The sequence below is a fragment of the Balaenoptera borealis genome (assembly GCF_965194805.1).
Source record: "Balaenoptera borealis genome assembly, chromosome: 1".
Taxonomy (NCBI): domain Eukaryota; kingdom Metazoa; phylum Chordata; class Mammalia; order Artiodactyla; family Balaenopteridae; genus Balaenoptera; species Balaenoptera borealis.
In genome coordinates, this window is record NC_138860.1 from 191,656,565 (window position 1) to 191,678,259 (window position 21,695).

Consider the following 21,695-nt stretch of genomic DNA (forward strand, 5'->3'; position numbering starts at 1 on the left):
ACGCCGGGTGGGCAGCGCTTGCGGTGCCCTGAGCCCACCTCCATCCGCAGGTGCCTCTGGGAGGCCTGGTGGGGTCAGGTCCCCTCTGGCTTGCACCAGGACACAGAGGATGCGGAGGATGTGCAGGATGCGTGAGGTCGGAGCTTGGAGGCCATCTGGGTGGGGCCGGGACCTGAGGGAGCCACAGGTTCAAAAGCTGGTTTGTCCTTGGAACTGGCAGGACAGCAGCATCTCAGGGACTCAGGGTCAGGGAGGTGGCTCTGCAGGGGTCCCAGACAGGCCCAGGGTCTGCAGACATGGGTCAGGGGTGGGGAGAGGAAGAGGGGTGCAAAGGGGTGTCCCAGGTGCAGTCACTGAGGCATGAAGGAACGCCCCATGTTTGCAGGACCAAGCTCTGGAGAGGCCAGAGCTAAGGGAGGTGGGACTGGGTGGGCAGGGGCAGGGTTATGTGGGGCGGGGCCTGTAGGCGTGGGCGGGGCTTTGTGGGCGGGGCCTGGTGGTGCACGGTCTTCATGGGGCAGGGCCATGGAGGGGCAGATTCTGCAGGGGCACGGTTGTGGGGGCGGGGCCTGGTGGGCAGGGCCTGAAGGGGGCGGGGTCTGCAGGGCAGGCCCAGAAACAGGTGGTGCAGGATCTTCCGGTCACGCTGGGGGTCACTGAAGGGAGTTAAGCACGGACGTGACGTAATAAAATGTGTACTTTTGAAAGCTCCCTATGGCTTCAGCATAAAGGATGATGGGAGGGGATGGGGGATCTAGGAGATTATGACAAGTGAACGCATTTGGAACCTTTGGAGACACAGAGTCCCCAGTGCTTGGGCAGGGGAAGGCTGAATCCAGAAGGCCCCAGAGTGAACCTTAAGCCCTGGACGGATGGGCAATTCCCTGAGCTGGGAGCCCTGGGGAGGGCCGGGTGAGCAGAAAAAAATCCATCCAGCGTGGACAGGTCACCTCCAAGGTTTCTGCAGATCCCCAAGCAGACATGACTGGCTGGTGGGTACATGGCTTCCAGGCGTCAGCAGTTGGCAGAGAAAGTCGTTGGCAGGAGGCAGTTCAGGTGGGAGGAGAAGGCGTGTGGGTTGAAATCTGTGTGGCAGGCGTCTCTTGGTTCTGTGACGCTTCTAAGAACAGCGGGCAGATAGAGGCAGAGCTCGAATTCTCTGCTGCTGGCGTCAGCCTTCTTAGACGCACTAGGAAGGGTGGAGGGTGAGGAGGGAGGGTTGCCGGGAGGTGCAAAAGCCCTGTAGAGAAGCCAGGAGACACCAGACGAGGCTGCAGGAAGCCCAAGGCCATCAGGACCCCAAAAGGCATTAATTCTCCTGCAGAAATAAGTGACAGCCCTTCATGTTTTTCCGTTCTCTGTAGAAACTTGGGAGTGTGTCTGCACACCCCACACGCGCACATCCTCTGCCTGTCTGAAGATGACGAGGGAAAAAAATCTAGAGACTGTCATACAGAGTGAAGTAAGTCAGAAAGAGAAAAACAAATATCGTATATTAACGCATATATGTGGAACCTAGAAAAATGGTACAGATGAACTGGTTTGCAGGGCAGAAACAGAGACACAGATGGAGAAAACAAACGTATGGACACCAAGGGGGGAAAGTGGTGTGGGGGTGGTGTGATGAGTTGGGAGATTGGTATTGACATACATACACTAATATGTATAAAATGGGTAACTAATAAGATCCTGCTCTATAAAAAAGTAAAATAAAATTCAAAAAAAATGCAAATGGAAAGAAAAGCGACAGTTTTGTGTCTCTCTAGCTTCAAGAGAAGTGATGGAGGAGCCCTTGCTCAGTGGCCCAGCACTCCCCCATTCCACGCACAGCATGTCCAGACACCACCCCTGGTGCCACGGGAGGTCCTCTGGTTCCATTTGCTTTTATGTGTGAAGCCTTTTCTTTGCAGTTTAGCAGACGCCTGGACCCAGAGCAGGGAGTGGGATAGGACCCCCAATAGGAGGTAATCCTGCAGCCTGCCTGGGTGCCCACAATTCCAGGCCTGTCCTGTGAGTTAAGGGGCCAGGTCTCCCTGCTGCCTTTGGAGGGGGTGACATTTTCAGCCTTAAAGATCATAATGTTGCTGCAAAATGTGGCAGAAAATAAAAAGCCCAAACCTGGGTTTGTTTGTCCTATTAGTGGGACAGTTAGTGGGAGAGCAGGGCCTGGGGACTAGGTCAGAGGCTGGGCCTGGGGGTGGTGCCTGGAGCCCAGGCCAAAGTCAGCACCTGGAGAGCAGCCCTAATGGGGCAGCCTCGAACGAGGGGCCTCGCCTCCACTGTGATTCCCTCCCGCTCCATCGGCTCCTTTCCCAGAAAGTGAAAGGTCAGCTGCCCTCCTACCATGCTCCTGACGATGGGTCAGCCAGCTTCTACCTGGACAGAGACCTCACCTCCCAAAGCAGTTGTTCATTTTCGATAGTTCTTAGAGTTAGAAAATTCATCCTCTGATGAGCTGAAGAGAGGACGAAAGTTGTTAGTCATCAGTATCAATTCTGAGGCGTGTGGTGTAATCCCCCTCCTACACCGCCTGGTTGTGGGGTAGTTATGCCCACTTGATAGATGAGAAGACTGAGGCTGAGAGATAACAGTGGCACCTGACCTTGTCCCCAGCACCGAGCAGGAGGCTTCCGGCACATCATCGCCTTTAAAACTCACAGCTCAGTGTCACCATCCCCATTTTACAGATGAGGAAGTTGAGCCTTGAGGGGCAACCCAGGTGCACAGCCCCCTCGGCACGCAGGTTAGATACCGACTCAGATCGGCAAGCTCTGGGGGTGCTTTATGGGCAGTCTAGATGTTCCCAGCTGAAGAGTTAGCCCCGCCCCGCTTCCAACTGGTCAAGTGTTGGGGTGGCCAGCATGTTTGTCCGCCTCAGCTCTTTGCTGGGCTAATGTCCTGGGACCACTCCCCTCCCGTTTCAGGGGCAGGATCTGGGGCTCAAGGGCTCTGAGGGAGAGGGGGTGGGGGAGAAAGAGAGAGACAGTGATGGGGGAGGAAGGAGGACAGTGATGCCTGAGTTACCTGAGCCTCACCGGGACCCTTCCAGAAGCTGGGAGGCAGCTCACGCATGCAGAACTGAGAGGCAGTACTGATGTAGAGATGCCTTCTTCTTCAACGCACCATTTCTCTAACCAGCCCCCCCTTCTTAGACTCCTCGGAGCTGCCTGGAGAGACCCAGGCAGTCAGACGGCAGCTCCCCCCACAGAAGACAGAACCGAGTTAAAGAGCCAAACTCTGCCGTCGGAGCGAAGTTTACTGTCATTAAGCGTTATCTCAAGTATACCTGAAAGATGTGTACGTATGTGAGTGTGTATATATATATATATATATGAATATATAATTGAGGGCCCACTTTGCAAAATACTGAGGAGAGAGAAATAGACATAAATAAAGATATATATAGGTATAGATACAGAAATAGACATTGTAGACACAGATACCGATATGGACATAGACACACACACCCTCTCTGTAGCCCACTCACCCCACAGCCCCCTGACGTGGCAGACAGAGCCACTTGGTGGTGAGAGACAAGGACCCCAGCAGCCTGGAGTCCCTCCAAGGCCCTGACCCACCTCCCAGCTACAGCATCTCTCTCCCAGCTGCGTCTCGCTCCATCTTGCAGACAGGGAGAGAAAGTGCAGCCCGTTCTGAGACGGCTCTGGGCAGAAACCCAGTTCCCCGGCTTGTTCCCCAGAAGTTCCTTGTCAGCCACAAGTGAGGAAAACCCCCTGCAGACCTCGGCTCCCACGGCTCCCACAGCTCACCACGGAGGCGGTGGGGCCCCAGGAGCTGCCCAGGTCTGGACATAGCTGAGGTGCCCTTGGTCTGCTCTGCTCCCTCTGGGGTACCCCAGCCCCAGGATCCAGACACAAGATGAAATGAGCATGTACATACGTGACTCTGAGTAAAGCAGATCACCCTCCATAGGTGGGTGGGCCTAACCCAATCAGTTGAAGGCCTTAAAAGAAAACAACTGAAGTTCCCCCACCGTGGAAGGACTGCATATTTCAGGCTCAAGACTGCAGCATCAACTCTTCCCTGGGTCCCCGGCCTGCTGGACTGACCTTGGAAGCCCTCACACTCATGTGAGCCAATTCCTTAAAATAAATCTCTCTCTGTCTCGCTCTCTCTGTCTCTGTCTCCCTCTATCTCTTCTCTCTATATAGATATAGGTATATAGATATACACATACACATACATATACATACACATGGATACATACACATGCATATACATATGCGCATACACATATACACATGTGCGTGCATATATATACATACACATACGTATACATATACACCTACATATATACACATACATATATACATACATATACACATGCATATATATAAACAAACACATACACATATATGCACATACATATACACATACACATATACCTATACACATACACATACTTATACATACACATACATATACACATACATATATACACATACATATACGCATACACATATACACACATGCATCTATATACTATACATATACATATATACACATACACATGCATATACACATGCACATATATATATACACATACACACATATATATACATATACCTCCCATTGGTTCTTTTTCCCTGGAGATCACTCACTGCACAGGGGCCTTCTTCTCCAGGATGAGAAATGGGGACACGGATTCACTCTCGGGTTATCAGGACGCCCCCTGCCCCAAGTCCCCTACCTGTCCCCATCAGAGGCTTCACATGGACCCAGCTGGCACCAGCAAGGCCACCCTGGCCCCTATGGTCACTGCCCCAAAGAACTTAAACCCAGCTGGACCCCAGGCCACGGTGCCCATCCACACCCTGCACCCCCCACCCATGCCCAGTAGTGAAGCCCAGACTGCTATATACAGTGCCCACTGCCCCGCAAGGGCCCTGGCTGTGCCACCCCAGAGCCTTCTCTGAGGTCAACCCCAAACCCTGCCCTGCCCCGTGGGCGAGTGCACCTCTTCCCCCAGGGAAACCAAATCCCCACCATCCTGCCTTTGAGAAGCCCCAGGTCAGTCCGGGACTCACAACCCATCTTTTGCCACTGTTATTGCCATCGTCGTTACTGTTGTTGCTGCCACCATCTAAGTTAAAATGCTCATTACTAGACCCCACCCCACTCCTGGGGGACACCCTTCCGCCTGGGCCAGGCATTGAGGGTCCCAGTGCGGGGGCTGTGAGATGACATGGGAGAGACACAAGAATGGCAAGCGGCTTCTCTGGTTACGAGCAAAGGTAGTGGTCCTGCTGAAAGCAGCTTTCATGTCCCTGTCTGATCCCCAGGTCTCCGTGCTGGCTCCCCACCCTCGTGCTGGCTTTGCCAAGGCAGGAGCTGAAGGTGACGGTCACTGAATAACATGGAGACGGTTCCCTGGAGCTCGGGAGGGGAGCCCTGTGCATGAACTGAGTGACCCTGTGGCTTCTCCACGGGGGCCTCTGGGGGCTCGGCTCAGGGCCCAGAGGAAGGAGCAGCGGCTCTCTGTGCCGGAGCTCGGACACCCCAGGAGCAGAGAGCACTGTGCCAGGGGGCAGGACAGCGCGGCATCAGAGGCAAAGACCCCAGGTGCACAGGGTTGCTGGGAGGCAGGTCCAGAGCCCGCCCTGCGGGTGTAACGTCCCCAAAACCGTCTCCGGGGAGGCAGCAGTTTGCGCTGCTTTTGAAAGACAGTCCTCTGTCTCTTAGACTTACCTGTGGCTCCTGCAGCTCCGAGGAGAGCAGGTAAGAGCCAGATGGCACTCTTGGAGGGGGTCATCGAGAGGATGTGACCGCCAGTGGACCCAAGAACCAGATGCAGCCTTGGGAGAGTCAAGCGTTGAGGCCATCCGGATGGTGGACGAGACTGAACCCCGTTAAGGCCTCTCTATAAACTTTTATGATTCGGGCAGGTGGGCAGGCACAGGGATCCACTCAGATGAGCGTCGGCAGTAAGATTCCCGCTCACTAACCTGCCTCCTGCCCATCTGCAGTGCCGGCCTCGCTCTCGGTCTCTCCCTGCCCTCCAGGTACAGGGCTGGTTTTCAAACCAACAGGCACAGAAGGAGTCAGAAGGCCGGACTCTCTGCCTACTTCTTGGTTGTGTGGGGAGATTCCGGAATCCCTGCTGCCTTGGCACAGACCTAGCTGCACACCTGGGGAGGGGTGGTGGGTCTCCTGTTTTCCTAGTCACCACTGATGTGCGGTCCAGACCCTACATCCTCCTTGGGGCAGGGCAGAGCAGAGCCCCAAGGCTCCAAGACAGGGAGGAGGGCTGGAGGACACGAGACAGGACGGAGCGCCCTCTGCAGCCTGGAGAAGAGGCCAGCTCTCCTCCCCCGCCCCTGTCTTGCAGGACGGACCAGCGGCCTGCCCTTCTACTCCTTCCTGTACAACCCCCGACCCCCAGGAAGACAGGTGGGCTGCTTATAATCAGACCAGTGAATAAGCGATATAAAGACAAGATGGTTTTCAAACAAACAAAAATGAAACCTTCCAGAGCTCACCTTCACGGTCTGACACCAAACTGCAGATGAAAACACTTGAAATGGTTTATACACACCCTCCAACAACAGGCCAGAGGTGCACTTCCTGTGCCAGGCGCTGCGGGGAGAGGAGGAGGAGAGGGGAAGGGCCTCGGGTCACATCCCTGTCGGAAAAGAGGTGGATGGATGTCGGGGTCCCTGCCACTGTCTCTCGGGGCTCCCCAGTCAGGAAAGAAGTAGACGCCGCAGCCCAGGTCGTCAGCTGCTATTTTCTGGAGGGGTTCGTATGACTGTAAGAAGCATGCCTCTCGTGTAAGATGCACCATCAATACCTTCACAATTAAGTTGAAAATTCCTACCCCTGTCATGGTGGTGAAGATGAGCTGGACCAGGAATAAGCCACTTAAGAAGAGGCCCCGCAGAGCCCCACTTCCCAAGGCTCTCCTTTCTCCCCACTCGGAGGAGGTGGGAGCGGACGCTGTCACTGGGCATCCTTGTTGGACGGGTGTCACTGTGGGCCCTGGCAATCCTCCCGGCTCTCACCTCTCTCATCCAAGGTGTCCCAGCTCCGGGGAGAAAAAGAGAGAAGAGGCCTCTCCTGCACCAGTGAGCCTCTAAGAAATAGGCCATGATGCAGGTTGAATTGTGTCCCCCCAAAATATATACTGAAGTCTTAACCCAGTCCCCAGACTGGGACCTTATTTGGAAATAGGGTCATTACAGAGGTAATCAAATTAAAATGGGGTCATTAAGATGGGCCTTAACCCAATACGCCTGGTGTCAGCCAGGGATGCTCATTGTGACTGACTTCCCTCCATTCACTGCCGATGCCAAGGAACACCGTTGCCCGTTCTGTCCTCCAACATGGCTACCTGAGCAGGCTTTCAGTGCCCAGGTCTTCCCCAGGTGCTGGTTGTGCCGGGTCCCTGGCAGTAGCCCCCGGGCTGCTGGGATGTGACAGTGACACCCCAAAACTTGTTTGCAGGGTCTTTGCTGAGAGCAACGGCCCTGGCAAAGCACCTGGGCATCTTCCATCATCACATGGCCTTCCCTTCTCCTCCGACCTCCCTTTACACCTTCCCAGGAGCCCCGTGATGACACAGGCCACCCTGACACTCCAGGACCATCTTCCATCTCAGGGTCCAGCCACACAGTCCCTTTGCCATATAAGGGCACATACTCACAGGTTCCCAGGACTAGGGTGGGGACATCTTTGGGGCCATTGTTCTGCCAAGCACAGGACCAAAAGAGGTCACCTCGGGGGAAGGCGGCGGTCAGAGAAGAGAGCTGAGGCCTGGGTGGCACAGGTGAGCCGGGGGGAGGGGCCTGCAGAGGAGACAGGGGGTGAGGGAGGGGCTGCCTCGGGAGGGCCGTGTCCCGGGGGCCGCCTGGGGTGCTTCAGAAACAGGGGTCAGCACAGCATCAGCTGAGATGCAGATGTGTCCAGGGTGCCTGGCAGTCTGGTGACAACCTACAAGAAGGTCCCGGGGGAGGGCGAGGAACCGGCAGCAGGTCAGGCGACTCCTTAGAGAAGCATCGCTGTGGGGTGCCAGGAGACAGGCAGAAGTGGGAGGGGCCTTTGCTTTCATTGGACACTCCTGTCAACTGTCCCAATGCCGAAGACCACCCTCTGGCCTCTGGGCTTCCGGCGAGGACCCCAGCAGCCCGCAGCCAGAGTCTACAAAGCTGAGCTGCCTCTCAGGGAGATGGAGGAGCCGTTGGCAGACCTGGGACCACAGTGACATCAGGCCTGGTCGGAGTCGGGGAGCCGTTCCCCAGCCCTTTGCCCGCTCAGAGGCGAGGATGCAGGTGGCCACCTCAAGCGGACCTCTTGCCGTGGGTGCTCGAAACCCCTGGGTTCTGTCTGGGTGTGCTGTGGACTTTGCAGCCCAGGGGAGGCTCCCGCTGCTGCTCTGGTTCCCAAACCTCAGCTCCCCCAGAAGCAGCCCCGGAGTCACCGAGACCCTGGGCTTCTGAATTAACAGAGACCCTCCCCCGAAAAGCCCACCCGATTCCGCTCATTGCCCCACATGCCCAAGATGCGCTCACGCTGCCCTCACCGTGCAGGTTCAGGGGACCTGCAGGAGATTCTTTTCAGCAAATGCTAGAGAAACTGTTCAATATATGAGGAATGAAATAAGGCCACAGGTTGATGGAATATAAATATTCTAAATATAAATACATGTGTCCCGTAAAATAGGTGCCATACGACAATCACGGGCACCCAGAGTGATTTCGTGTCATCTTAGGCCTAAGTTTGTGGATTTAAAGATTGAGTTTGATTGCGTGTCAAGTTTAACCTGTGGCTAAAGTTCAGACATTCTCGTCGAATGAAAAACTGGGCGACCAGACAACAGACGGGGACCCCCGTGTTTGCCCCATGGCTTTTCCCAAATGACAGTGGCTGAACTTGAGGCCACGTCTGCTGGGAGGCATGACATCAGTAATGACAGAAAACCCATCAGGTGAGATTTTCCTTCTTAAAACTAAGATAAAATGGTTTCATTCAGTGTTTTCCTCTTAAACGAGAAGATGTGGTCTATTTGTTTATCTTTCTATTGTGCCGAAGCTGGGAAGGTAAGATCCTGACACATTTGATACAGAAGGAAACGCTGGCCCCTGACCTCGGACCCTGGGGCACCTTTTCTGTCCTGGGCATTCTGCCAGCCTGTCAGGTGCTCCAACCTCCCTCCGAGACCCCACGAGCATCTGTGGGTGGCCAAGGTTGGGGGTGGAGGTGGGGACCACGCCAACACGCCAGCCAGAGCCACAGTGGGAATCTCTGGGGGGACGTCAGGTTACACCGATGTTGACGCTGAGAGGCCAAAAGAAACAGCCAAGAAACAGCAAAACCACACCAAGAAAGGGTGCAGGCAGCAGGCGGTGACTTCCCTTCCTTCTGGATCATTCCCGGTGATTCCTCTGCAGCCCGGTCCCCAAGCCTGCCTCCCCAGCCCCAGGGAGGGTCCTCCATCCTACCTTCTACTGACATCTCCCTGGGGGCAGAGTGTGCAAGACGCCTGCCCCCCTTTCCAGAAGGGCCTGGTGGGGAGGGACAGTTCTCTCTGGCCCCCGTAGGGAGGGTTCTGGGACGGCTCTCAGGATGGGAGAAAAGGGACAGCCTGTCAGAATGGAGCCCCCCCCGCACTGCCGTGGTGACAGCAGGGGTCAGGGCAGGGACGCTGGAGCCCCTCTGCCCCTGCTCCGTGTGTCCCTTACTCTCGGTCCCACTCAGGCAAATCTCAGCCTCCTTCCCTGTGCAGGACACCGGGCCCGTCCAGCCCTCCCTCGCCACCCGTCCCCCAGCATGGGGTCAAGCCCGTGGAATCTGGAAGAGGGGCTTGTCACCAGGCACCCATGCCGGGGTCTCTTGACTTGAAGGAGGAATCACACCACGTAGCAAGATCCGTCCTGAAAAATGTCACAGGTGATAAGACAGGAAGTGTCTGGAGGGAGCTGAGCGCAGCCCTGGACACCAAGGTCCTCTGGTGAAAACCCGGAGAACTGTGTGTGAGGGGCCCAGGCAGAGGCACCTGCGCTCCCATCTGGTGGCCCAGACCGAGAAATGAAGCCGCATCCCCATGCTGCCTCCCCAGCTTCCCCCCGCCCGGCCCCCAGCAGGGAAGAGGGGGACTAACACTTACCAGTCACTCGCGTGAACTAGGCGTCCCCAGACATTTTGTCACCGAATCCTCCACACAGCGGCCAGGCCTCGGGCATCTCCTGGCGTGTTCCCGGCACCCTGGAGAAGAGCTGCTGTGCCCATTTTCTGATGCGCTCGGAGAAGCCACCTGCCTTGCCAAGGAGGCCCTGCCCCGCCCGCTTGCCCTGGGTCTCGGCCCCGCCCCCGGCTCGCCAGCCGACCCGTGGGCGCCCCCCTGCCCCCCGGCACAGCCAACCTGCAGCCGGGACAGCACGTGCCAGGGATGTCCCAGACTGTGAGCAAAAATCCCCCCAAACTGGCTGTGAGGCTGCCAAGGAGACATGAATGTGGGGCAAGACGGCCAGGCCGTGGGTCAAGGCCTTTATGCTGGAAATTATAGAGGAAACTTCAGGCAACAGGGGTTTTAAAGGAAGGAATCCGGGCCCTAAAGAGTTAAGGAGTTCACGGTACAGGTGTCTTCTGGGTGATGAAGAAGCTTTGAGCGGGAGAGAGCTGGTGCTTGCATAACATCACACCCTGGATTGTGTGTTACACGAATTTCGCCTCCATGAGAAAAAGTGAAGCCCTCCCCCTGCCGCTCTCCCCAGTGGCCCCCCCCAACCCCCCGCACCCTGCCCTCTAGGGAACAGACCTCCTCAGAGGGGACCCAATGTCTGCAGAGCACCAGACGCCTGCTTGATCCAAACCCTTGTGACCGCCCCATTGGGGGGCCAGCCAGCCTCCTGGCTGCTTCTGCTCAGCTGGTCCCTAAGCCCCCCTTGCCTGGTGCCTGCATGGGAGCCTCTAGGGATTTTGGAAGAAAAGGAAAGGGATCAGAGAGCATTCACTCCCTGGTCAGAGCCTGAGGCTGGAGGACCAAGGTGAGAACTGCTTACCAGCCACCACCCCTGGCCCTAAGAGAGAGCTCTCCGGGGGAAGTCACAGAGCATCTCCAAAGCCTCCCCAGGACCTCAACACTGCCCATCGGGCCGAGGAGCTGACTTCTCTCGAAAGGACAGTTGGAGCCAGGGCCCGGGTGTGGGGGGAACAGTCTGCTGAGAAGAGCAGTGTTTCACTAGCATCACAGGATCCCAGCAGGGCCCTGAGGGCGGGGGCAGAGGGTGGGTTTGGGGCTCCTCTGACCTGTGGGGTCTCCTGGGGCGGGAGACTTCTCCTCCTCTCTGCAGGCTCGGCTCGGCTTTTCCTCTGCTCTCAGGCCACTGCTGCAGGTAGGACGTTCACCTCTTTCCCTGGGAAGTATAATTATCATTTAAAATAAAAAAGGAAATTTAAAATAAAATGCCTGTTATTATGCCCTCTCAAACTTTATGGGCTGACAATTAGGCAGAAGCACATCTGTGGTCACATACCTTCCCTAAGCCCTACAGGTCTCCGAATTAAGGTCTGTTGGATCAGCCTTTTGTGAAATACTTAATACTTCCGTGTTTGTGCAAGCTTTCACCCACACCCTGGCCTTTCCTCTGGCTCAGGTCTATGTGTGGCTTTCTGGGTAAATACACACATCACACACGCAGACACACATACATCCCACACAGAGACATGCATCTCACACACGCACAAACACACAGGCACAACACACACACGACTATACCCCCATCACACACGCACGCACACACACACACACACACACACACGCATGTTCTGATCCCTCCTAAGGCCACCTCCTGTCACTGCCACGCTGTAATATTTCATGAAAAGCAAACAAATTGCATCTCCTTGATTACATTTCCTGATTTCTTAGAAAGTAAAATTGTAGTAATTGGTTTACATTAAGCATCATGCTATTTGAGAGAGGGAAATTAAATAGAATACCGTTAGTTTTGATTCATAGGCAAACATAGTTTAATGAGAGCAGCCACAGACATTTGGAAACGCTTCTAAACAACATCTTTGCAGGCAAATTGCAGTTTACATCACTGGCTACAGTGAAAAGCTGTTTCGAGGATGGGCCTGGGAGGCTCTTGGTCCTGGGATCTTGGGACCCTCCTGGTCGCCCTATGAGGCCTCGGTCTGTTATGAGGCCAGACTTCCTCGTACCCTATGGGAGCACAATAGAGGTGTAGGTTCTGGAAGTCTGCTCAGCAAAGACCACCACCTCGCTCCTGACCAGACTGTCCTGGGATGTGGGCTGTGCGCGGCACTGAGTGCGATGGGCTCGGCCTTAAAAGTCACCCAGCCATCTGCCACCATTGCCAGATCCCAGACTCAGGAGAGCCCTCTGCCAAGGGCCTTGTCCCTGGGGCAAAACTCAGTTTGGATCTTCATCTGGCTGCACCCCTCACGGCTGTCCATCATTTGCACCCTGCGCCATGCTGCTCCTTGAGGGCTGGGTCTCACATTTCCTCATCTGCGTATGCCAGCCACCTCCTCTCAACTCTGTGTTCTGTGCAAATCTGGAGCCTGGTGTGACTGAAGGAGACACACATCCCACTACACCTGCTACTGGGAGAAGTGCTTATAGGATAACAGATACCGTGTCCCCAGGCTCCATCAGCACCAGACCACCGTGGGTCACAAGACCAATAGCTCTGGCAACACTGGGTGAAGGGGAAGGACAGGGGTGGGGGGGCAACAGGGCTAGGTGATGCTCTTCCCCTGCATCCCAGAGCAGAGTTGTCACTCCCAGGCCTCACCCTGAACACGCAGGCAAACACACACCCAGTTAGGTAGAGCTCAGTCCCTGTAACCTCAGCCCGAGCTCCCTGCATGCGTTATTGACCTGACTCTCCCCAACCTGGGGCACTATGCAGAACAGATCCTGGCTTCTTTCCTGCCAAAGGGAGATAATAGGTCTTGGTCCTGCCTCTTTCTAGCTAAGTGACCTCAGGCGAGTCCCCAGTCCTCCTTAGAAGACATGGGGTCGAATCAGATTCCCGATTCACTGCTCCTTCTCCTGCGGCAATCTCTGTCTTTTTAAGTTCAAGCCACATCAATAAACTTCGTACCAGGGACAGTGCTGAGTAGCCTTTGTGGGGGAGAGGTTGGTGTAGTTAAGAGAGAAGAAAAAGAAAAGCTGATGGTGGCAGCCTTTGCATGTGTGAGAAACCAGCAAGAAAGAGGAGCCATTTTTAAGAAGTTTTTTGCTCTGCTATCCTTTGAAATACTTAGGTAATCACTTTGCATGCTCAGATTGGTATTTCTTTGAATGCAAAGGTGGCTTTAAGGTGCGACTGGTCTGGCTCAGCTTATGCGGGTTACATCAGATCAAAGTATCCACAAATACTGGTACCCCCTTCCCCTGGTCCCAGTGCTCCATCCATTCAGGGTACAACAGTGTCACTGAAGCAAACTTGGGTCCACTCACCTGCACGCAGCAAAGCCAACCTACTGACACTGAGTTGTGGTGAGGGAAAGTACAGTGTTTATTGCAAGGCACCCAATGTGGGTCCCAGCAAGGAGAATGGGCAGCTCATGCACAAAAGACCTAAACTCCCTAATGGCTTTCAGGGAAGGGTTTTTAAAGGCAACACTAGAGCGAGGGTCATGAGGTGCCTGATAAGCTCGTGGATATTGTTCCAACTGGTCAGTGGTGAGGTAATTGGGAGTCAACATCACCCACCTTCTGGTTCCATCTGGTCTGGGGTCTATGTGCTGGTGGGCAGCATGCAGTTAACTTCCTCCACCTAGTGGGGCGGTGGGGTTCCAATATCTGCACAACAGCTCAAAGTCATGGCTCAGAATATTATCTTTTGCCCTTGAGGAGGAACTAAAGGTCCTTGACTTTGTTTTATGGTTTAACTATTATTATTTTGTCTTGCTTGACTGCTTTCCTTCATCTCTGCATTTTCTCACTTCTCTCATTAAATTTGCTCTTTGGAACTCAGGGAAGGCCTAGGAGGATAAAGTTTTCTACAAACAAGAGGAAGGCGGAGGACATGGGAAGGAGCATAATGTGACGTCAAGGGCTAAAGGCACCCCATCTTCTCCCGGCTCATTCTCCCCTTCCCTCCTCTGCCTCTCTAGTACCTTCTCACCCAAAGTTCTAATTATCTCTTTGTATCTCCTGTGACACAAGAGCTTTAGAAACCCCAAACCACCTCTTCCTCTCTCCTCCACCTTGGGTCCGACAGTCGGAACAGAAGCCTTTGGAATGATAAATCTTCTTTATTAAAGATCCTTTGTTTAAGAGCATTGGTCCCGCCTTCTGTGTCAGGATGCTGCAGACACACACAGAGGAGGAGGGGGCAGACTCACGTCACAGAGCGAAATGTCTTAAAACGGGTATTCATTTTTTAAAAATGTTAACTGAATGAAAGATATTCTCCACTTTTGTTTCATTCTTCAAGTTGTTTTCCCCCAGTAAAAGTGAGTTTCTGTTTAAACCTTGGGACATAGTCCCAGAAGTGAAACCCTGGTGACCCCTTCATCCTCTCACTCAACAGCATTCATCCAACACCTGGGACAGGTATTGGGTGTCAGGTGCTGGGCTGGGCACCGGAACCCAGGGTGGCCCTTGCCCTTCCAGGAAGCTGAGTTTACGCCACTCTCCAGGGGACCGGGGTCCAGGGGGACCAAAGTCCAGGGGAGGACCCAGAGGAAGCCGGTATGACCCAAGCTGAGACAGTTGTCCCACATGGGGCTGCCCTTCTGGTCATGACAGAAACAAATGCCCCAAAACAAAACTCTAAAGGGAAACTTGCAGAATCCAGGGCTCATACGTTTCCCATGGAATATATAATCTCTGCTGTAAATAAATTTATATTTTAAAAAATATGAAAGATCATGTTAGCAATAAAAATTTGGACTCCAAATTCCTCGGAGGAACAGGCTTGGAGTTTCAATTTTCCAATTAGCCCCACCCCAGTCTACCTGGGCTGAGTTCCACTTCCTCCTGTGGCCAATTAGGCCACCTGTCCCAGGGGTCCTTCTCTGGGCAAAGGTCAAAGCCCCAATCACCCAGCCAGCTGGGCTTGAGACCTCACACCCTTCCCTGCACAAACATTACAGCCAAAGACTCTGGCGTTCGGCTCTCTTTCCAGACTCACAACTCTGCGGAAGACACCTACAACTCACACGCTTACTGTTCCATGTTATTTTCTGGCCCAAGGCCTTCCTTTTTATTCTGGTGAACCCCTCTGTATATTTTATCAACTGTTCACATTTCATCTGATGCTCATTTATGTTTTAGAAGGAGGAGCTCCACGTTACCTCAGGCCACCGTTTCCCTGGAACCAGGCATTTTGTTTGTAGAATTCCAAATGTATTCACACAGCTGATGTATTTTTCCAATTATATAAAATAATGTGCTCTCATAATGTTTGGGGAATGGAAAACCCTAAAATGAAGAACAGAGGAGTCATTGGAAAGAAAGCTTTAGAAACTGAAAGCATGGCTGCTACTGGTAACACTGTTTCATTTGTAATGATGACAATTAAGGAAATGGCAACAATGGGTCAGAAGCCACTAAAGACACAGTGTGACCCTCCGCTGCCCTACCTAATAGTCTCCAGGTCCCAGGCATGGTAATGAGCAGATCCGCAGCTGATTACATCTGCCAAGGGAGAGAGAACGATGAGAGCAGCAAAATCCTGAACCAGACCCCACCCTGGCCATGAACTGTCCAACGACTTTAAACCCGGACCAAGCAGAAAAGAAAATTTCACAGGTCAAAAAATATCTCCGCAAGCTTCAGCCAAATGGTAACTTCAAATCACACCTTCCTAGTGCTCTTGGGAAAAGATCTATAAATGTTAGGGTGAGATTTCTTACCTGGAGGACGTCTCCCGTCCTCAAAGACTGCTCCTTCCACGTGAGCAGACCAGAAGCTTTGATGAAGTGTCATTCTGAGTCGCAAAATTATTAGCAAGATGGTCAGCTTCCATTGAAAGAGGAGCTTTTATTTAATTTATCTTGTAATGAAAGCTTGTAACAGTACTGTATATAAACACAAACAGCACAATCTTATAAAAATTTCATCTTTATCTATTTTGGGGAGAAATAGCCCTGTCTGTCTAATTGAAGCATCTGTCATTCTGACATTAAATAGTGCATCCTTGGTCCTTTTATTATATTGTGGTACATTTCTCACACGCTGTTAAATTGAAATAACTCTGCTCACTTGGAGATAAAGAGAGATAATTGGTATTTTATAATGAAGGGGAAGGAGGTTCATCTTGAATCAGAGCTGAGAATTGCTGTATCTTTTTCCGGGGGTTTGCTGCCCTAAAGGAAGTTTCAGCTCGTCACATCTCTCAAGGCTCCAATAAGAGAAGAATCAAATGAGAAACATGTAGACAAGCACTAGAAATGCAGCTGCCAGCAGTCAGTCTTGTGTGTGTCCTGGGAGCTGCTTTATGAGCAGCTCAGATGGGAGGGGCCTTGGCCTAGCCTCCCACACCGCTTCCATGTTGAAAACTGAATCCCACTGACTATCTTTTAATAGCCAAATATCTCTCCCCAGAGCATCCCAGTCTTTGTTTACTAATCTAGGAACATGTTTCAAAATACTTGACCCCATTCACTCTCTATTTTGCAGTTGGCTACCTGAATAAACAGTTTCCATAAAATCATAGACTTTCAGTGGTTGAAATGACTGAGTCACTTACTTGAAGCATCTAACTGGGGCTAGAGTCCCCCCGTGCAGCCGTCCTACAGAGCCATCCTCTTTCCAGAACTCAGATCTTTCCAGGGTTAAGAGCTTGACTGAGATTTACTGACGTTGTATCCTGACTCCTCTTTGTGATGCTGGGCAGGTTCCTCTCTGTGCTTCAGCTTCCTTGTCTGTGAAATAGGAATGATAATAGCACCTAATAATAGCGCTAATATTTCTTTCATTATTTACTCAGGCATCCATTCTTTCTTTAATTTATGATAGTAATAGTTGATTAAACCTCTCTGTGCCTACTACCAAGCCAGGTGATACATCATGAAAATCATAATAATAGTGGTGGTGATGATGATGGTGGTGATAATTATGATGATGATGGTGGTGGTGGTGGTGCTGGTGATGGTGATAATGATGGTGATGATGGTGATGATGATGGTGATGATGGTGATGATAATGATGATGGTGATGATGGTGATGATAATGATGATGGTGATGATGGTGATGATGGTGATGGTGATGGTGATGATGGTGATGATGGTGATGATGGTGATGATGATGGTGATGATGGTGATAATGATGGTGATGATGATGCTGATGGTGGTGGCGGTGATGATGATGATGATGATGGTGATGGTGATGGTAGTGGTGATTACAACAAACCAACGTTCACTGAGCACTTGCTAAGTGCCCACACTGTTGTAAGAGCTTTCATACATTCATTCATTTTCATCCCCACAACAATCTTGTGAGGTAGGGATAATTACTACAAATGAGAAAACTGGAGTTTGCATTTGTTCATAACTAGCCCGAGTCCACCCACCTGGCTGGTGGCCTGACTGTATTCAGACTTACGCAATGCTCCATTGATCAGCTTTGCACAAATTCAGCAATCACACCATCTGGCCCCCTCTCCCCTGAGTGCCTGAGGGCAGCAGCCTGAGAGCTGATTGGGAGCCTCCTCTTGGCATCTCAAGGAGAGGAGACCAGATCCAAGGAGAGCCTGACTGCCAATGCTCTCACGCAGCACACTGAGGTACTAAACAGAACGGCAAAGCCAATGGCCATTTCCCAATCCGTGCTCTGCAGGAAAAGGTTTATTCTGAGAAGGAAATGCTCATGTAAAAGATGAGCTATGTTATATCGTTGATACCACATCCTGAGTGGATGATGCCTCCTCTCGTGTACCCACAGATATTTGAGCAAAGAAATGGGCTGACCCGTCACCTGTTTGTGGAGTGAGAAGCATCAAGTCACCAGTGGGTCCTTCTGCTGAGATGTTCTGCTGTGTTGTTGCCAGCACTTCTGTCCAAACCCACTCACTGACCAGTCAGTGGGTGGAAGTTGCAAGTCCAGAACACTCAGTTTAAGTCTTTAACTTATAGTTTCAAGTGCTGAAATTATACCAACATTTCTCCTAGTCTACTCTCTGTTATGTAACAACCACCTTTATATTCTCTAAAAGGAACCGAATGTAAATTTCCCTGAACTATGAACCGTGAAAACAACATCACTGAGTCTTGGGTCTAACGGAGAACGAAAGACGGATTTGGCTGGTTTGTCCAGTAACCTGTGGGTAGCAGGGGTTTCATAAGATAAGTCACTCCACTGAGTTTTTCAGAATAATCACATTAAGTGTGTGACCCTAGAGACTCTTGCGCTGGAGGTGAAGACTCTGTGAAATCGACTAACGATCACAGCTCCCACCCAGCTCCTTCCAGCAGATGGAAGCCAGGCTCAGATGATAAGCCAGGAGGTCTCAACCCCCAGAAGACAGGATTCCACTTAAGAACTAGGTCTGCACTGTAACTTCGGAAGGTCAGGAGCCAGTGAGGGAAGTGTTCCCACCCCCGTCCCTGAAAACCTCAGACGTACACGCGCTTGCACACGTACAAATATGTGAGCACACGTGCATGACCACCTTCACAGCCATGTGCACACATGGGCCCTCATGTGCATATGCACACATGCACACACACTTATTCTCACACATGCATGCACACGTGCATGGCCGTCTTGCTGTGTTTGTCTGCACCATCCTTTGGCAGCAGGAGGCTGGGTTTGCCTCATTAGGGAGCTCTGCCAGCAGTTTTATTCTCCCTTGAAGGCCTCGGGAGTCAGATCAAGTGGGAAGAACAATCTGGAAAGGCGGGGGGGCATGTTTTTCATGAAGAAACATCCGTGCTGACTTCTGCTTCTGCATCCGTGCATCTCAGAAATGGAATGGGGACATCAGGGGGGCGTGGGGTCTCCAAGCTCCATCTCTCCCAGCAGCAAGAAGGAAATGGGAAGGATGATGTGGGCAGAGCTGCAGGGTTACTGAGAAGGTGGTGAGGGCTGACTGCCCATGAGAACGGCCACGAGGAACCAGGGCAAGCCAGATGCTTCTGTGGCTGGCTCCCTCCCCGAGGACAGGTGGCCCCGGTGCAGCAATGCTGCAGTCGCTGCCGTCCCTGTTGCCAACCTTGCTTACCCCGGGCCCAGATTGGAGCGAGGATGAAGGAACATTCAGAGGAAAGTGATGGAGCTTCCTTGAGAGTTTCTGGTCCCAGCTGTGTTAGTTTCCTGTGGCTGCCATAACAAATCACCACAAACCCAGTGGCTTAAAACCACACACATTTATGGTCTCATGCTCTGGAGGTCTGATATGAGTTTTATGGCGATAAAACCAAGGTGTCAGCTTTACTTTCCGGGGGCTCCAGAGAACCGGTTCCCTGGCCTTTTCCAGCTCCTAATGGTGCCCACATCCCTTGGCTCGTGGCCGGTCCTCCACCTTCAGAGGCAGTGAAAGTGGGTTGAGTCCTTCTCACAGGGCATCACTGACCTCCTCTCCTGCCCTGTGATGACATTAGACTCACCTGGATCACCCAGGCTAGTCTCCCCATCTCAAGATCCTTAATTTAATCACATCTGCCAAGTCCCTTTTGCCAAGTAAATAACGTATTTACAGTTTTCAGGGATCAGGATGTAGACGTCTTTGGGAGGGCATTGTTCCTTCTACCGCACTGGCCTTAAGAGTGTCTACACAGCAGGCCTGATGGAGCCGGGTGTAGAGTGGCCTGGCCGTGCAGATGGAGAGTGGGCTGGGGCAGGGAATGGGACCCCGGAGCCTGGGCAGGGGGGTGGGCACTCCACCCAGGACCCCTCCCCAGACTAATCCTGTCCTCCCAGCTTGAACCCCAGAGGTCCCACTCACAATAAGAAACCCTACAGCTATCTCCCTCCTCCCAAAAATAAACCTATAAAGAGGCAGCTGGAGGTCTTGGGGACCTCCAGGTGGCAGTGGGGGAGGGGAAGTGCTCCCTGGAAAGGATGGAGCACGACCAAGTTCAGTTCAGAAGGCACAGCCGGGGAGCCTGGGATTTGGACCACCCGTGACTCTAAGACCCCAGGGAGGGCCCAGCCCAAGACCACACCTCAGCAGGGTGGCTGGGGGCCATGAGAAGGGAACCCCTGTCCCCGCCCCGCACACTTCCTGCCTGGGGCCCTGCAGTGTGGCAGGCTGAGGGGGAGGCACAGAAGGAGGCAGGCCGCCCAAGCCTTGTGGGCTCTTCATACAGTTCCTGCATCCTCCCGCCTGATCCCGGGCCACGGAGAGCTGGCTCAGAAAGAACCGGAGGCCTGGGTCCCTGCCCCGTCCCCAGCTCAGGCACCTCAGGAGCCAGGGTGGGGGGCAGAGAGGGGGAGCCCGGAGGGCCCTCAGCTGAGGGATCCTGCTGTGCCCTGAGGGGCCCCATCTGGAGACCCAGGACTCTGCTGGGGAGACAGACTCCAGAGCCCACCCTCTCAGGGCCTCCAGGCCACGGCTCCGACTAAGGGTCAGGGCTGCGAACAGCGGGAAAACAAGGGGAAAGGCAGCGGGGTCAGCACCTGGATGGCTTCTGTCCAGGAGCCTAGAGTGTCCAGACGGGGGGCCGACAGTCGCCATTGTGTCCCTCTTGTGGGATGGGGGCATGGGCCCCACGACCTCCTGCGACCTCTTCTCAGCCCGGCCTCCAACAGGCAGCTCTGGGCTCTGGTGGGATGTATGAACGTCCCTTGGAGCCTCATGTGTCTTCCCGACAGGATGTCGATGGCTCCAGGGATGGCAGGCTTTGGGGAGAAGGGGACCCGGCTCACCTCATCCCAGCGTCCAGCTAGGCAGAGTCCGTGCTTGGAGACAGGGCCCGGACAGCCAGGGAACGTCCGGGCCCACAGCCTAGCAGAGGCTCCTGCAGCAGCACCTCCCCCTGATGCAAAGCCTTCTAACCCTCCCTGGGTGGGACCCCAGGTAAGTGTATCCATGTCCCACCTGGAGCTCCAGGTGTGCAGGGCCTGGCAGCAGGTGGGTGGGGGCCGAGTGACCTCTGGCGGCCCTGACGCAGATGAAGCCCAGCCAGTCATGGGTCATGTTCTATGAGAGCGGAGATCTCCATGAAACCTTGCACGCCCTAGTGTGTAAGTCGAGTGAAGACTCCCGCCTTCCCAGCTCCCAGAAACAAACCCCTTCAATCTTCTGATTTCCATGGAGATTTGTTCCCTTCACTTGTTTCTGAGCCCAGTGCCTCTGCGAGTGTGGCAAACAGGAGAAGAACACATCTGCTTCCGTTGCTGCTGGATGATCACAAGGCCCTGCTGGAGAGGGTGAGGGGCTCACCCCGAGCAGGTTGTGGTGTCAGCATCACACCTGAGCGTGGAAGATGTGTGCTGAGCTACCGGTTAGGACAGCCTGGGGGGCACGCGGCATTGGGGCCCAAGGGCACTCAGTCCTTTCATTCTCTGCACTGGAGGGAAAACACCCAGGATCCCCGGATTTGGAAACCTTCCCACTGAGAAGCTGATTGTGTAAATGGACCGCAGCCGGTCCTGGCAGAAAAGTAAAACCCTGACCCACGTCCTGCAGCAACCAGCCCAGGAAGCCAGCCCCTTATACACAATGACCAGCCCAGGAATCTGGCTGCCCTGAGTCAGACTCATAGGAAGTCAGATTATTATCTCTAGTAACAATACAGGAGACCAAACAATAACT

At 53.3% G+C, this 21,695-nt stretch overlaps 2 long non-coding RNA genes across 5 annotated transcripts; both read right to left on the bottom strand.

The window, feature by feature from the left end:
- Positions 1–202: 202 nt before the first annotated feature.
- LOC309634138 lies at positions 203–10,639 on the bottom strand. Its single transcript, XR_014247872.1, has 3 exons — positions 10,124–10,639; positions 2,344–7,805; positions 203–1,240 (listed from the first exon to the last, which is right to left on the bottom strand). It is a non-coding gene; the product is annotated as an uncharacterized lncRNA (long non-coding RNA).
- A 161-nt stretch (positions 10,640–10,800) lies between these two features.
- LOC309634367 lies at positions 10,801–20,403 on the bottom strand. 4 transcript variants are annotated; one of them, XR_014248057.1, is made up of 3 exons: positions 15,292–20,403; positions 14,181–14,300; positions 10,801–11,372 (listed from the first exon to the last, which is right to left on the bottom strand). It is a non-coding gene; the product is annotated as an uncharacterized lncRNA (long non-coding RNA). The 4 variants fall into 4 exon arrangements; XR_014248058.1 differs by having other exon boundaries at positions 13,703–14,300; XR_014248059.1 differs by lacking the exon at positions 10,801–11,372 and adding an exon at positions 12,760–13,792.
- Between the last annotated feature and the right edge of the window lie 1,292 nt (positions 20,404–21,695).